Genomic DNA, 15,352 nt, shown 5'->3' with positions numbered 1-15,352 from the left:
TCTTCTTCCTCCCCTTCCCCTGCACTCTCATCCATTCATCTATCCATCTATCTATCATCTCTCCTCTCTTCTCCTCTCCTCTCCTCTCCTCCTCAGCTTCATGGTTACAGTGAGGTTTTTCATCTTTCTTTTTCATCTCTCCCCCTCTATGATGTTCTGCCTCACCACAGACCCAGAAACAATGGGTCCAAATGACCTTATACTAACCCTCTAAAACCATGAACCATGAACCATGAACCAAAATAAAACTTATTCTTCTAAATTAAGTGTATCGGCTATTTTGTCACAGCTATGATAATCTGCCCCCCCCAAAAAAAAATGGTAGTAACAAGAGTAAAAATATTACTATGACTATACTACATGGTTCCCAAATCTTTGGTGTGGGTTTGTGGAAAGAATTTCGGAGATTTTTGGAGTTGCAGAGAAGGAAAAAAATCTAGAATGGTAAAATAAAAGTGGACAATTAGTGGAAAATTCTGGTGGGAGCAGAAGACTGGAATACTGATAGGGATGCTGAGAGTATAGACTGTGTGCATGAGGTTTGAAAAGGAAAAGACAAGATTAGACTAGAGGTTATTCTTATTAAAATATCTTTTCAAAAAAACTTCTCAATACTGTTTTTGTGTCTTAAAACTTTGTTCAAAGCTAAAATTAAAAGTAATAGACTAATTAATCTCAGAAAATATCAAGGTAATGCAGTGTTTCAGCAATGGATGTAGTTGAATTCTTTTTTTTTTTAAATTTTTTTATTTTTTTATTGGTTGTTCACAACATTACAAAGCTCTTGACATATCATATTTCATACATTAGATTGAAGTGGGTTATGAACTCCCAATTTTACCCCAAATGCAGATTGCACAATCACGTCGGTTACACATCCACAATTTTACATAATGCCCAATGTAGTTGAATTCTTTCAGCCAGATTTAAACTGATAATCAAAAGAGGAAAAATAAAGACCTAAGGAGATTTTAAAACCTATACTTAGCCATAAAATAAATCATGTAAATTTCCAGCCAAATATAATGCAAACAAATTAATATTATTTTTAAAAAAAAAAAAAAAAAGGAGCACATCGCATAGCTGTCCCGGCCCTGCTGCCTTTGCCGTCTCCCCGTGTTCCTGGAAATGTCAGGCGCAAATGACAGGGTCACTGAGAAGAACTTCCTTGAGGAGCAATTTGATGAGGAAAATGTGATTTTAACACTGGTCCCAGTTACAGAGGAACAAGAATATCCAATAGAAACAAGTGTTTATTCAACTACAGAAATCAAACAGGAAGTCTGCTTTCCTGAAACAAAACCTAATTGCAAAATACAACCCCTTCCCTTGCCGACCATTTTGCCTCCAATTAATAAGGTTTCACGGGATACTTTGAGAAACTGGTGCCAACAATTTAATTTAAGTACTGGTGGCCAGAAAATAGAGGTTTATTTGAGGCTACAGAAGCATGCATATCCCGAACAAAAATATGATATTCCTGAAACATCTCAGGAGGCCAGATTGAAGCCAGTTTCCAGGAAATGGAAGGCAGCGGCCAATGCAACAGGGCTTCAGGAAAGGCATAATAAGGTTAAAAGAGAAGAAGAAGATAACATGATTGAAGTTGTAAATTCAGCTCAGGAGTCCATATTGGCATCTTGGGCAAGGATTGCTACCAGAGCCAATCAGCGCAAGGCTGTGAATTCGTGTCCCATCCTTACTTCTGTGGAGGCCTTTTTGCTGCAAACCTCTGGTATCAGGTGGTGTGTGGTCCATGGACAATTTCTTTCTGCAGAAACAGCAGGCTGGGTTCGCCTGCAGTTCCATGCAGGTCAGACTTGGGTCCCTGACACTCCCAAGAGGATGATTTCCCTCTTCCTGTTACCTGCCTGTATTTTTCCACCCTCGGGACTAGAAGATAATATGTTATGTCCTGAGTGTGTAAAAAGGAATAAGAAGATGATGAAAGGATTAATTATAACAAGAGAGAAAAAGCAATGCACTGTAGGATACCGAAAGGTGCCACCTTAAGCAATGTGGGGGTTTTTTTGTTTGTTTGGTTGGGTTTTTTTTGTAAATAAAGGTTTATTAGAACACACACACAAAAAAAAAAAAAGCAGAGAGCTGATTTGCACACCCCCCGGGGCTGAGTCTGGACATGCTGAGAAAGACGTAGTCAAGATGAGAAATGGTTGAGGAGAGTAGAAACTGCGAGGGTGGAGACAATGTAGTGGAGCGGCCACCTAGGAGACACCTGTGGAAGCGTGGACACCCAGCCTAGATGGAGCACCTGCCCCTGAGCGTCTCTCTGGCTACCCAGCTTCACCATGTCCAAGAAGGACGGGGGCAGCCAGACGAAGGGGGACATTGCAGAGGCGCTCGCTGCACTGCAGGCTGCCAACAAGGAGCTCCGCGCCAAGCTCACTGACATCCAGATCAAGCTGCAGCAGAAGAGCAAGGTGGGCCCCGCCTAGCTGGCCCCTCCCTCCCTTCCACCTGCCCCAGAGACCCAAGGCTAGCCTGGGAGACCAGTTGGGTCTCTGCAGGGGTGCCCACACCCAGTCCCACAGGCCCTCAGAGGTTCCCAAGGGAACTCAAGACAGACAGCTCTTGGGAAGAGAGTGGAAAGTAGCGGGAGGGTCCTGTGAGCAGAGGCACCACGGAGATGGCCCCACCAAGGGGAGGATGCCCACCTGGTAGACAGCCTCCCACATGGGGCCACAGGGCTTTAAACAGCAAATCCCTGGGACATCTCCACCGAGCTCCACAGTGGACTTGAGTTCCACAGACTGGGCTGAGGTGGCCCATCTGTGTGGACAAGAGAAAAAGAGGACCTCAGCTTGTGTGGGAAGGAGCAGCACTTGAGGCCACACTTGGAGGAGCTGAACAGGCTGAGCAGGGGTGTGGAGCCCAGTAGACCCTGGGTAGGTAGCCATAGCAACCCTGAGTCTGAACATCCACGCTCCGAGGTCCTCAGAACGCGCAGGGAAGGGTTAGAGAGGGATTGAGCTTGTGCAGGAGGCTGGGGGTGGGCCTCTCTGGAGAGTGTGTGGGGACTGCTCAGTGCCAGGCCCCTGGCCCCAACCTCCTTCCATCTCTGGTAGCTTCTTGTTGTAGTTAGAAAGGAGGTGCAGGAAGCATTCAAAGACCTTTGCCCTCTCCTCCTACCTGCACCTCACCTCAGGAGCCACTAGGAAGGTCAGGTGAGCTCCTGGGAAGAAAAAAGCAGAAAAATGATCTGGAGAGAAAAGGTGACTTCTACTGTGTGGACAGCTCAGGGCAGAGTGACTCCTGGAGGTCGGGAGGCCCTGGACTGCAGGGCTGGCGTCCTGCCCCGGACTGTAATTCCCTGTCCCTTTCTTTCTACTGGCAAAAGTATTCCTCTTGGAGGACATGCAATCACCGTGGAGGTCATTCTGTTACATGGTCTCCTCTTACTGACCTCCTGGTTGCAGCAAAACTTGAGTCCTGTTCCCTGATGATTATGTAGAATTTGGACCCAATGTTCACACATGAATTCCTGAGGGAACTAGCCTTCCTCTGTACTGGGGGTAGATCCCACAAGCCTGCCACAGTCACCAGCTGGCTCCTCACTGAGGAAGCTTGCCTGTCTTGCCCTAGTCCCCAGCCCTCCTGTCCCCAACCCTCCTGCTGTCAGCTCCCCCTGCAAAATAGGACAGGAGCAGCTCCCAGCACCAGGCGGTGCTGAGGAGGAAGGGCAGGGAGGCTGGGGTCAGGGCTGTTCATGTACACTAGAAGGGGTGGCACGGTGAGACAGAGGTGTGCCTGCTCTCATGGCCTTGGGGCCACTGTCCCTCAGCAAATGCCACCTGCACCTGACCTATCACTTTGTGTCTTTTTCAGAGCCCACATGCACTGTTCCTACTCCTGCCACAGTCCCTTCTGCAGGCGAGATCTCTGGGTCTGAGTTGGCCTGGGGACTCTCCTGAGAAGCTGCAGCTTCTTGTTGCAGTTAGAAATGAAGCTCCAGGAAGCATTCATAGATCTGCCCTGTTCTAACCTCACTTGAAACTGGCCCTGCCCATTCACCTCCAAACAATGGTGGAGTCTTTGTCTCTAGAATATTTGCTTAAGTCAGGCCAAAGAGGGAATAGAAAATGTGAATTTGGCAGGGTGGGATGGTGCACACCTGTAGCCCCAGCCACTTGGAGACTAAGGAAGGAGGAGAGTAAGTTTGAGACCAGCAACTGCAACTTAGTGAGGGCCTGTCTCAAAGTAAAAAATGAAAAGGTCTGGGGATGTAGTTCCGAAGTAAAGCATACAGGGTTCAGTCCCTCGTACTACAAAACCAAAAACAAAGCAAAAGGCCAGGACTCCTCTCCCTGTACTGGCTTCTTGGGACCCAGCTCCAGGAAGACACTCACCTGCTGAGAGGGAGGCCACTGGACAGGGCAGTCTCCCTGGGAACCATGTGGGGCAGACTCAGCTATCTTAAAGCCAGCCAGGGGCAGCTGCTCCAAAGCAGAATAAAGATAGATGACGCTGGGCATCAGGCACCGGCTCCCAGCTCCTAAAAGACCCTTGTTGCCTGCCTTCCTGAAACCCTGGCCGCTGCCCTGCCCAGCACCACCCTGCGGCAGATGTGCCCTGCGGCAGATGTGCCCTGCCTAAGGGACACTCCTGAGACTGGACAAGTTGCCTGTTGGGAGCAGACCTGCGTGTCAGGAAACACGTAAAGGCCGTGTAAGGAGTGAAGAGTGCTGTTCTGCCCTGCAGGGCTGCCCAGGGTGGTTCTCCTGAGCACCCATCCAGGAATGTTGGCCAAGCGCTGGTGTGGGGGCTGATGGTCCTGTGTGGGATGACTCGGGAACCAGCCAAGGGGAAGTCAGAGCCATCAGGCTTCCCGCACCGCACTGAGGTCCCGAAGACAGGCCTGAGCTGAGACCCTGGCGAAGGCCGGTTCTGAATAGGAGACCAGGATGGATGCCTGGAAGAAGGAAGGATACTATTAACACCATCCCCTAAAAAGAGACCACTGGGGTCCCATGTGGGCAGGGAGCATGGGCGTGCTCCAGGCACAAGCAGCTTCCAAAGGCTGTGGACACCGAATGGGATCTTCCACCATGCGACCAGCGGACTGGTTCATTAATGAGGTTCTTGGCATAAAAGTTAACTAGTGAGATCGAAATAAAACACACAGACTCAGTTACTTTTTTCTATGACCAGGTCCAAGACAGCTCCCCTCTCTGGTTCCCACCTCTAACCGCCCGGCAGGGCAGCAAGGATTACTCAGGGCTAGCAGGAGAGAGAGAGAGAGCACGCCAGGGAGTAGCCTTTTATTGGGGAACAAGAAATTCAGGGGAGAATTCCATCCAATGAAGGTTGAGGGGGGCCGCACTCCAAGGTCAGGGTCAGTGATTGGCCCCCGGGGTCAGTGGTCAGTCACACCCCCACACGGACGGGTTCTCACTATAGTCAGCAACATAATGGAGGGAAAATGATGAAGACCAAGAGAACAGAGTAAAATAATACAAGAAAAATTTAAAGCCTTAGGAAAGATATGGACATATAGACAGAGAAGAAAATTCACAGATAGACATGATTAAAAAAAAATCTGTCCAAAATACAGTCTAATCAAGTTGCCAAATGTACAGAAAAAAAAAGAGTATTTTTTTAAAAAGTCATTTTAGCACTTGCTAAATGACATTTAAAAGTTTAAAGAAGAAATTTTAAAGGCCAGGAGGATGTCAGACAACTTATTTTATGACCTAAAAGAAAAAAAAAAGTAGAAATAAAGATCTTCACAAAAAAAGCATGAACCAAGTGAATTCATGATTACTAAAGAAATATTATAGAAGATGCTTAGTGGAATTTAGTACACAAAAGAGGAAGAAAGACAAACATGAGTATGAAAATAAATTCCATTAGAGAGAGTAGACTCACAAATGAGTAATAGGAAAGAATGAAATGCCATTACTACAGTGAACCATCAAATTTCCAAGATAAATAAGGAAGAAGAAAATCAACAGAATTGTTGAAACAAAAATCAATAAACTGACAGAACAAAGCACATACTTTTCAATAATAATTCTGAATGCAAATGATCTTTATTGTATAATTTTAAAACACAAACTGATTTAATAGATTAAAAACAAGATCCAAAATTCAACAAAATGCCTTCAACAAAAAACTCACTTAAGCTGCAAAGACATGACCATAGTGGAAGCAGAAGGATAAAAATAATCACATTTCAAGAAAATGAAATTCTAAAACAAGCAACAGCAGTGTTTTAGTCAGCTTTTCATCATTGTCCAAAAAATGCCTGACAAGAACAACTTAAAGTAACCAAGGACAAAATGTATTAAAGTAAATCTATGTGCTCCCAGTGGCTTACATTTTTTAGTCCATAGAAGGCTGACTTTATTACTCAGGGCCAAAGGTGAGTCAAAACATCATGGAAGAAGGGTGTGGGAGAGGATAGCAGCGAAGAGGCTAGTAGCTGGAGACATGGCTCTTCTCAACAAGCACAAACATGCCAAATGGTGTAAACCCCAAGGACTCGCCCCCCATGAATGCACTTCCTCTAGCCATACCCTATCTGTCTATAGTTGCCACTCAGTTAATTCTTATCAGGGGATTAATTCACAGGTTAAGGTTCTCAGAACTCAATCATTTTTTTCTCTAAAATTTCTTGCATTGTCTCACACATGAGCTTTTGGGGACACCTAATCTAAACCTTAATATACCTCTTAAAGGTTTTAACTATTCCCAATAGCATCTCCTTGGGATCAAGTCTCCAAAACATGACCCGTTGAGGATTATTCAAGATCTAAGTCTGGTCTTTACAATATCCTGTCCCTAGTCCTTCAAGTCTCATTATGTAAAATTCACTCAGTCCATCACCAAAGTACCAGCATTTCTCAAAGTCCAAGTCCATAAACTCTGTTAATGAACAAACTCAGGTGTAGTTCCATGTAAAAAATAAAACAAAAAAAATTGCTTAATTCCAAAGTAAAATGTTTGAATAAGCATAAGTAATAAGTTATTTCTTGTTCCAAAAAGAAGAAATAGTAAAATAGAAGGGTTTAGAACAAAGCAAAACTGAAATGCACAGAGAAAATATAAAATATTAGAGACTCTTTTTTTATATGTAGGGGTCCCAAGGGCTTAGGCAGTCCTAACCCTATGATAAATTATGCTGGTTGAAGTTCACATAATTTCTTTCTCTCTATGTTGAAGTTCGGATTGTCTCTATATGGCTGACTCTGCTGCCTGCCTATAACTTTCTTTAGCATATATTTCATGTTGTTGGAATCTCTGTCTTCCTGGAGTCTCAATTTTAACTACAATTTTACTCCCATAGCTTTATCACTCTTCTGAGATGTTTTAGGGATTCCAACCTGGCTACATACCACAAAGCCTCTCATGCTTTTCTTTGAAATATCTAAGAAGCTATGACACCATAACTCTTAAATTATGGATGTTTAGAAAGATAGTACCATGTATAAAACAACAGGTATGCCACGTGTGCAAATCATACATAAGCCTGCTTGAACCATTGCTGCAGCAATCTCTGAGTGTCTTCTTGCTACAGGAATCTTGGGTGTACTGGATATCCTGGGGCTCTTTTCTCAAATGAAAATCTTAGAAACAATTTTATACCTCAAAAGTATTAAAGCTTGTTATGGATAAGGTAGCTTGAAGATTCCCAAGATGCCCTCAAAATATCCTTACTACTGTCCCAACACCAAGCCTTCAGCTTCATTTTAACAGAACTACCTGGGGGAAATAAAACCTACATGTGTGTGGCAAATTTTTCACATCTTCCCACTGTACTCTTCTTTGACTTTAAGTCTCACCATAATTTAGATACAAGCATTCAGCAACACCCCTGTCTTCAGATTTTCTCTGCCAAGTAAACTAATCCTTCTCCTCTAAACTTGGTCTCCTATATGTAACAGAGATTGTAATAAACACATTCATATTACTTACCATAGTACCTGGATGGCCCCCTAGATCAATTCCTAATAGAGTCCTCATTTCCCTCTGAAATGTCATCTACATCAACTTTACTGTTCACACATATATCAACATTCTGATTTTCAGAGCCCCCATCTAAAGTTTCCATTAAGTTCTAAGCTTTGTTTAACCACATCTCCCAAACTTTTCTAAATTCTTCTCACAAATCATTTGCAAAGTCTCCCCCCCTAGCACATTATCAGGTATCTAATAATAGATAATGTTCCAATCATATCTAAACTTTCTATTGCTATAAAAAATACAAGTATTATAAACATGAATAAGATGAAATAAACATCTTATAAAGAGGATTTTTTTTGGCTTATATTTTTTAGAGGTCTGAATTTATGATCAGATTAATTCATTGATTTTAGGCTGCTACTGAGGGTGCCAAAGAGAAATAATAGGGAAACAACATGGTGCTGTAAAACTTCCTACCTATCACCAGTCAGGAAGCCAGAAGAAAGACAGAATTGGAGCAAAGTGCCACCTTTGCGGTAACACTCCTAAACACCCTAAAAGCTTACACTTGGCCCCACCTTATCATTTCCCAATAGTACGGCTCTGGTTCCCAATCCTCTTTGAAAGACATTCAAGATCCTTAACTTTATGAACATGAAGATTACAGAGCCGATCTAGGTAGAAACCCCAAACTCCATAGCCCAGATTGAAGCAATGAAAGAATAGTTGTCAGAGAGATGGGTAACAGAGTGAATATTCTAAAACTTAACATTTGGCAGCTTGACATGAGGGGACATGTAATTTAAAATTATTGGAACAGAAAGTAAGGAAAGACCTCCTTGACCCAGAGCCATGACCAAGGTAGGGTATGAGGAATGCAGTAAGAAAAGGAGAAAAAAGGGGATGCAAAGCACACATGCTCACTTCCTTAAAAACAGTTGAAAAGAAAGCAGATCAAATTAATTTTCCAAATTAAAATGGGAAAAAGCCACTATCACTGAAGGTTAGGAAGTGAAAGAGGCATAATTTGGCTCAAATTGCTGGGGAAAAAATAGCCAGGCAGAGTCATTTTGTAAAGATCACACTAGCCAGCTTCCCTAGAAGAAATTAAATCTGTATAGTTTCTCTACATCTTTAGAAAGTAATAATGCCTCTGAAATGGAACATTCTAATAATCCATTTGGAAAGATCTTGTAAAGGGAAAACTGCTAATTTAAAACTTCTCCCATCACAGACAAGGGGAGTAGGGTGAAACCAAACTCCTCCAGGGAGTATTTCTCCTGAAAAGTATCTCAGTATCACTGGCTGTAGAAGTGCATATGAAAATGGGACAATTGCCACCATGTCCCAGGCATGGGTAAAATGTTTGTGATCTGTAGCATCTAGAGTAAAGGCTTTATGACAAAATAGTGCCCAAATCTTCCACAAAGGGCCTGTACACATTCACCTCCCACTCACAGACAGCTGCCAAGCAGTTAGATAAAAGCTGCTGCTAATAAATCAAAGAGTGGGTGATCCATGATCCATAGAAGCCAGCAACAGCCATGAGCCCTCTACTACCATCACCCCTGCCAAATGCCAATGTCTCGGCTTGGCACAAGATCACGAGGCACCACACAGCTTTGTAGGTTCAAACAGCAATCCTTTATTCCCGAACTCACACCGCCTCCACACAGGTTCAGGGGCAATCTCAAATCTCCCGCACAATTCACGTCCTAAATAATCTCTCTCCACCTCAGCGGGAACTCAGGCAGCAGGCACGCCCTACTCCCAGCAGGAATAATCCTATTGTCTTAAATTGGAACGCCCTAAACCCAAGGACCAGGATACTTCCTCAAACCTGCAGGAATACACCCTAATCCTGGATCCACCCTGGTCATTGAGCAGGGTCACCTTTCTCAAACACGCATACAAGGTCACAGCAAATTTCCAAGGCAAGTCCATTTAACATGGGGTATGCTGGCAAGGATTTCAATGCGTCATTCCTACTTGGCAATGGCCCTCAGCAACCCCAATATCCAACAGAAATATCTAGCATAGATTGCAGGTGTTCTATCTCTGAGCTGGCTAACAAGCACCAATGGTTGTTATGGTAAACATATCAATCAGGGATAGAGGCTCCTATGTCCTAGCATCTCTCAGAGGGTTCACAATCATGAGTACCAGAGCTTCAAATACACACAAATTTTATTCAAATGTACAGGTTCATAGAAGGCATTTCATGGGGGGAATTCTGACAGCAAATAATGACATCACACACATAACAGTAAACCCCACAAAGAGTTCTTACAAAGGACCATCCTATAGAAAACTAGTGTGGGATGGTCTCCACAGATTCTGAAATTTACTTGAGGGAAATCCACACCAGATTTGTCAAGTTTGGATACATGGAGTTTTTCTTCAGAAGGGCACACAAAACTGTATTCCCTCATAGGGTCTGCTAACTCACAATATAAAATGTGTTCCACTGATCTATCAGAAAATTCTCGTATCAATAGATCATTCAAACATAAACAAGGTAATGACTATTCAGACCTAAAAATACTGCTAAATAAATAGACCTTCCCAATATATATGTAACATTTTATCCCCCATCAAAAATCAAATTCACTTTTCCCCCATTTCATTGAAACATTCTCCAAATTTCAGAATATTTTAGGACAAAGAGCAAATTTTAGCAAAAACAAAAGAATCAAACAATTCCTGAAAGTATTTCAAATAATATCTCAATGAAGTAAAATTATATGATGTGTCAAAATGCATTTTATCATCATGTATAATAAATTAGAACAATTTTCTTTTAAGTTTCAAAATAACAGTAGAAAGAGTTTTATTCCTAACTTCATGTCTTAAGTGCTTCTTTATATCATTAAAACTTGAAAATATTTTTTAAATGAAATCAATAACAAGAAAAAAGCAGAAATCACTTTAAATCAGAGGTTGAATAATATAATTTTGAATAAAAAATAGATCTTAGAAGAAATTGGGAGAAATAAAATAATTCTCAGAACAAATGAGATAAATATACACATATCAGAATCTCTGGGACACTAGAAAGGCAGTTCTACTGGAAAGTTTATAGCATTTAGTGCTTATATGTTTAAAAAAAAATCTCCCAGCAAAATAGTAATTTTACATTTGAAGGCTTTGAGAGAGCAAGAGCAAGCTAATTCCAAAATCAACAGAAGACAGAAAATAATGAATATAGGTACTAAAATTAGTGAATATAAAATTATAAAACAAAGAATTAATGATTCAAGGAGTTGTTTCTTTGAAAAATAAAAATATTTGAACTCCACCCTAACCAAAATAACTCTCAAGAAAAAGAGAAAGAAGACTCAATCTTACAAAGTTTGAGGGAGATATATATATATATATACACACACACACACATACACACACAGAGAGAGAGATATTTTTGATCAGTAAAGGCTAATTTGAAAACTTTTATTTTAGTGAACTGAATAATCTATACAATAACAACAAATTTCTACCTACCTAACTTGAACTAAGAGTATATAGAAAACCTAAGCAGCAAATATAAAATGACAAGATTGAAGTTAGCCTTCATATATATATATATATATATATATATATATATATATATATATATATGTATGTATATATAAATACACTATATTGTCATGTATATTTAAAAGAACAATATAAATAAAAATAATTAAAAATAAAAATACTGAAGAAATAATAAGAAAACTTTTAGCAAAGATAAGCCAAGGACCAGATGCAGTCTCAGCTGAGTTCTATCACACTTTCAAAGAATAACTACGATCAACCCTCCTCAAATTATTCTATGAAACTGAAAGGGAAGAAACACTTCCAAATGTTTTTATTTTTTTTCCCAATCTTATTCTTTTTTTACTTGTTCTCTCTAGTTGTGCATGACAACAGAGTGTCTTTCAATTCATCATACACAAAATGGAGTGCAACATTTCAATTCATGATTTGAAATACACTATTCATGTAATCATACATGTACCTTGGGTAATGATGTCCACCTCATTCCACCATCTTTCCTACCCCCATAAACCCTCCCCTTTGCCCAATCCAGAGTTCCTCCATTCTTCCCATGCCCCTCTATCATAGATTGTCATCCACTAATCAGAGAAAACATTTTTGCCTTTAGATTTTTAGGGTTGTCTTATTTTGCTTAACATGATATTTTCTAATTCCATCCATTTACCTGCAAATGCCATGATTTTATTTTCTTTTATGCTGAGTAATATTTCATTCTGTATATAAATAACATTTTCTTTATCCATGTATCTATTGGTGGGCATCTAGGTTGGTTCCACAGTTTAGCTGTTGTGAATTCAGCTGCTATAAACATTGGTGTGGCTATAACTATAGTATGCTTATTTGTAAGTCCTTTGAGTACAGACCAAGGAAGGAGAGAGCCAGATCAAATGGAGGTTCCATTTCAAGTTTTTTTGGTATATCCACATTGTTTTCCGAAGTGGTTGAACCAAGTTTCAATCCCACCAGGAATATAGGAATATATGGTACAGCTTTTCCCCAAAATCTTCTCCAAAACTTGTTATTGCTTGTATTCTTGATAACTGCCATTCTGACTGGGGTGAGATGAAATCCTACAGTAGTTTTGATTTGCATTTTTCTAATTACTAAAGATGTTGAACACTTTTTTATATTTTTGTTGGTCACTTGTATATCTTCTTCTGAAGTTACTGCTACTTTTGAACTTTGTCTTATCCTTTTGGAAAGTATATGGAATGCTTTGGGTTTGGTTCCTGTGGGGATTCTTCCCCACATGCTAAGAGATGGCACCGGGTACCCAGTGAGGGATTTCACAGACCTATGGGTCTTATAACTGGAGGACATACACTAGTTATAAACCAGGTCTCCTGGCTCTGTCCCTGGGCAGGCAAGACTTTGAACAAAGAGCTCTTTTCTTGCAGACACTCTTTTCTTGCACACGGCCATATCCACCAGAATGGAGTGGGGCTGGTGCTAAGATGGCAGTACCAGCCACCATGGGACATGGGAGCCTCCCTAGCCCACTGAGTTCCAGCCTCCATGGGTGACCTGGTAGCATCCTGCAACTTGTCCCTGGGGTCCTGAGGGATGTGGTCTGTGTCCTCTTCCCATCTGAACTGTGACACATGGTGGCATGTCCCAGAGCTTCCATAAACACTGCCCTGTTCACTGTCCATCTCTGGCACCCTGGGCCCTGGAAAGTCCTCCTTCCCCATCTGATCAGGCAAACACACACCCTGGCCACCTTCTCCAGGCCTGGTCCACACACCTGCTGCCTCCTTTGAAATATGCTGGACACCTGTCACTGCCCATCTGTTGATATGCCTGGACTGAGAGGACCTATAAATACAGCATCCCTTCCACCAAGGGTCCCCAGTTTTGGTCCATTTGCCCACTCCATGCCTCACAAAGGGGCAGTGTCCAGACCTGCTTGGCCCTGTGGCATGTGCTTTCCGGTTTTCCCTCTGGACTCCTTTGACACAGGACACCGCCAGCTCCCATGGCAGCGTCCGAGTGCCGCAGAGAGCTGGTCTCGCTGGCCTTGGCCGCCGCGATCAGTGAACAAGCCCTCTGGCCCTGCCGGAAGGGTGTGGCCCTATCCATAGCGCAGGCTGGTCACCTGCGGGGCTGCCCGACCCACACCGGGTGCTCCACCACACCGGCCCCTGCTCCTCGGTGCTCCCAGCACTCCAGCCAAATCCCTGCATCTGTCCGACTCACCTCCCAGCGGAGGCGGCCGGGGTCCAGCTGAGCTGTGAGCAGCTCCAGGCCCGTGAGGGTGGTGTGGGCGTTGGCCCGAGACTCCGGTCCACGGTGCGGGGGGACAGGCGGGGTGGGCGCAGAGGGGTCCTTTTCCTTGTGGGTCTGGGTGCAGTGCGGGTCACGGCCACATGGTGGCAGCACAGCTGCGCCTGGTCCCTCCCGGCCCGACGGCCCCGCCTACCACAGCCACCTTCCCACTGCTAGGCGATCCTTGGTCACCAGAGGGTGGGCAGGTCCCGGACAGGCTGAGGGGTTCCGGGATTGTGCGCCCCGCCCCATCCCTTGGGGTCCGCCTCCGGCGCCCCTTCCTCTGCTTCCAGGCGCTCCTGCGCCTGGTGGCGGGAAGGTCCCCATCTCCAGCTCAGATGGCTCGCCTCGCAGTCTTGCGGGGACCAAGGTGCTCAGGCGGCCCCCGCCAGCTCTTGCCCCATCCGCTCGGGACGTCCTTGAGCCCCTCGCCCTGCAGCATCAGGCGGATTCTCCAGAGGAGCCGCCAGTCCCAGGCCGTGACCGCGAGCAGACGACAGCTGGGGTCTACCCTCGCGTCGCGCGGGGCAAGTGGGTGTTGGACCGGCGGCTGGCTGCCCTGGGCCAGGGCGCTGCCCCTCGCGGACCGTGCGCTCGGCAGGGGCGCCGCTCCTTGCTCCGCCTGGCGGGATCCGCCAAAGGGCCCGCAGGGCTTTAAATGCAAAGACCGGCCTTTTCCCAAATGTTTTTATGAAGCCAGTATAACCCTAATACCTAAAAGAGACAAGGATGCACCAAGAACAGAAAATTACAGACCAATGTTCCATATGAACATTATTTATTTATTTTACTAAATAAAATATTAGCAATCTGAATTCAAAAGTACATTAAGATCATATAATATAATCAACTTGTTTTTATTTCAAGAATGCAAGTTTGGTACAACATACACAAATCAATAAATGAAATTTACCACATAGGACAAAATCATCCAAAAGACAGATAATTCCCTCAAAATTTAGCATACATACATGTTAAAAGTGCTGAAGAAATCAGGAACAAAAGGACCAAGACAAGTTTCCCAGTCTGTTTAATTTAAAGTTATACTTCCTCAATTACTGATGCACTAATCTGGACAAAGCCAGCTTTGAGGTGAAGGATGTCATAGGTTGCTGCTGTGTCTAAGAAGTATGGTGAGACCTTATTCAAGGTTTGGGCAACTGATAAATTGTTCTAAGGAAGAACTTGGGGATGCAGGGACAATTCAGTAATTGAATACACCTGTAATTGTAACTTAAAGCAGAGAGGAACAAACTACACTAAGGAAGACATTTTATTCCTCAAAAAAAGAAGGGAGGGGGAAAGTAGTCATTTTGATGTTGTAATGTGGTCTTAGCAGAAACATTTTTTTCTTGGCCTCCTCCAACTTCTTCTATGTGTATATCACAGTCAGATTATTAGCAGACTATCATGTGTACACCCTCTTAATTCCTATGTTTTTTGTGCTAGTTTAAATCTTCATCTCTCCTCATCTAGATTATTGTAATATTCTAGCATTATCTTTTTAAATTATTTATTCTAATTACTTATATAAGAGAGCAGAATGCATTTCAACTCAGTGTACACACACAGTTTTTCATTTCTCTGGTTGTGCCTGATGCAGTCACAATATTCATGCAATCATACA

At 43.1% G+C, this 15,352-nt stretch overlaps 1 pseudogene; it reads left to right on the top strand.

Annotated features, from left to right (window-relative positions):
- Positions 1-1,082: 1,082 nt before the first annotated feature.
- LOC144372151 (developmental pluripotency-associated protein 2 pseudogene) lies at positions 1,083-2,013 on the top strand (annotated as a pseudogene).
- The last annotated feature ends 13,339 nt before the right edge of the window (positions 2,014-15,352 follow it).

The sequence above is a fragment of the Ictidomys tridecemlineatus genome, chromosome Y, assembly GCF_052094955.1.
Source record: "Ictidomys tridecemlineatus isolate mIctTri1 chromosome Y, mIctTri1.hap1, whole genome shotgun sequence".
In the NCBI taxonomy this organism is placed as follows: domain Eukaryota; kingdom Metazoa; phylum Chordata; class Mammalia; order Rodentia; family Sciuridae; genus Ictidomys; species Ictidomys tridecemlineatus.
This window is presented reverse-complemented; position numbering and strand designations above follow the sequence as displayed.